The sequence below is a fragment of the Anopheles merus genome, unplaced genomic scaffold (assembly GCF_017562075.2).
Source record: "Anopheles merus strain MAF unplaced genomic scaffold, AmerM5.1 LNR4000293, whole genome shotgun sequence".
NCBI lineage: Eukaryota > Metazoa > Arthropoda > Insecta > Diptera > Culicidae > Anopheles > Anopheles merus.
The window spans coordinates 7,501-7,829 of NW_024427873.1; positions in this window are offsets into that span (position 1 = coordinate 7,501).

The following is a 329-nucleotide window of genomic DNA, read 5'->3' on the forward strand; positions in this document are numbered from 1 at the left end:
CCTTGGGCACTCGAACATCACGTGCTCCGCGGTCTCAGGAACTCCGCTGCACAGCTGGCAGTCAGGGGACGATGTGAAGCCATTGCGACACAGGTAGTCCCGGAAGAAGCCATGTCCCGAGAGTACCTGGCACAAATGGAACGACACATCTCCATGTTTCCTCGACTGCCAGCTGCCGATGTCTGGAAGTACACGGTGCGCCCAACGCGTGTACCGGCTGGTGTCAGCTTCCGCATCCCACTTTTGCTGCCATTCCTCAATCGTGGCCTGTCGCTCCTGCTTCCGGATGTTCGCCCTCGTGTCAGTTCGGTTGACGGCACTTAGTCGCT